At 53.3% G+C, this 1702-nt stretch overlaps 1 pseudogene; it reads right to left on the reverse strand.

Moving 5' to 3' along the window:
• Window positions 1–536: 536 nt before the first annotated feature.
• LOC112812151 (glyceraldehyde-3-phosphate dehydrogenase-like) lies at window positions 537–1702 on the reverse strand (annotated as a pseudogene).

The following is a 1702-nucleotide window of genomic DNA, read 5'->3' on the forward strand; positions in this document are numbered from 1 at the left end:
ACGGGTTATTTTTACATTAAGTTTGATTAAAAAATACGTTAATATAGAATTCATCCTGGCTACTGAGTTGTGTGGTACCCCCTTAAATTTTGCCCCAACGTGGGTGTCTTGCTTGTCTCATCCTTGTCCCAACCCTGCTTGACCTGCCCACCCAGCCCAGTAAAAAAAAAAAATCTCCCAGGGCAGCAGAAGCAGGGCATGGAAAGACTCTTCCAAGACTAATTGGTTTCCAAGGCAAGGATTCATTTGTATGAGCCGTGCCAACTGGTCCAGAGGGTGGGGCAATATTTTCGCAGGCAGCACCAGTGGGTTCTCTGCACAAAGGTGATCTCTGCTATGGGGGTGGAGGGGCAGGTAGATGCCTCCTCTTCCAACTTCCCAGAGAAAAATTACTGCAGGAGCCTGAGAAAAGGAGGAGCGCTGGCACACACACAGAGCCAAGTCCTACGCTGTGAAATATCAGTGCTCACTCTGTGACTGAAGCTTCTCTCTCTCTCTCTCTCTCTTTTTTTTTTTTTGGTTGGGTACAGTATACTTTATTGATGGCACATGACAAGGTAGGGCTCCCCAAACCCCTCCCCTTCTTCAGGGGCTCCGGGATGGAAACAGTGGAGGTCGGGAGATTCTTAGTGTTTTGGGGGATAAGTTGGGGCAGGGACTCCCCAGCAGCCGAGGGCCTCTCTCTTCCTCTTGCTCTCACTGGGGCTGGTGGTCCAGGGAGCTCTTACTCCTTGGAGGCCATGTGGACCATAAGGTCCACCACCTGGTTGCTGTAGCCAAATTCATTGTCATACCAGGAAATGAGCTTGACAAAGTCGTTGTTGAGAGTAATGCCAGCCCCGGCATCGAAGGTGGAGGAGTGGGTGTCACTGTTAAAGTCGCAAGAGACGATCTGGTCCTCAGTGTACCCCAGGATGTCATCTTATTTGGCAGCTTTCTCCAGGAGGCAGGTCAGATCCACAACGGACATGTTGGGGGTGGGGACACGGAAGGCCATGCCAGTGAGCTTCCCGTTCAGCTCAGGGATGACCTTGCCCACAGCCTTGGCAGCGCCAGTGGAAGCAGGGATGACGTTCTGGGAAGCCCGTGGCTGTCACGCCACAGCTTCCTAGAGGGGCCGTCCATGGTCTCCTGGGTGGCCGTGATGGCATGGATGGTGGTCATGAATCCCTCCACGATGCTGAGGTTGTCATGGATGACCTTGGCCAGAGGAGCCAAGCCGTGGGTGGTGCAGGAGGCATTGCTGACAATCTTGAGGGAGTTGTCATACTTCTCGTGGTTCACACCCATCACGAACACGGGGGCGTCGGCAGAAGGAGCAGAGATGATGACCCTCTTGGCCCTGCCCTCCAAGTGAGCCCCAGCCTTCTCCATGGTGGTGAAGACCCCAGTGGACTCCACAACATACTCAGCACCAGCATCCCCCCATTTGATGTTGGCGGGATCTCGCTCCTGGAAGATGGAGATGGACTTTCCATTGATGACAAGCTTCCCCTTCTCAGCCTTGACTGTGCCGTGGAATTTGTCATGGGTGGAATCATACTGGAACATGTAGACCATGTAGTTGAGGTCAATGAAGGGGTCATTGATGGTGACAATATCCACTTTGCCAGAGTTAAAAGCAGCCCTGGTGACCAGGCGCCCAATACGGCCAAATCCGTTCACTCCGACCATCACCATCATGTCTCGGGGACGCGGCTGG

The sequence above is a fragment of the Callorhinus ursinus genome, unplaced genomic scaffold (genome assembly GCF_003265705.2).
Source record: "Callorhinus ursinus isolate GAN/ISIS: 27379988/994484 unplaced genomic scaffold, GSC_fseal_2.0 scaffold18, whole genome shotgun sequence".
Classification (NCBI taxonomy): Eukaryota; Metazoa; Chordata; class Mammalia; order Carnivora; family Otariidae; genus Callorhinus; species Callorhinus ursinus.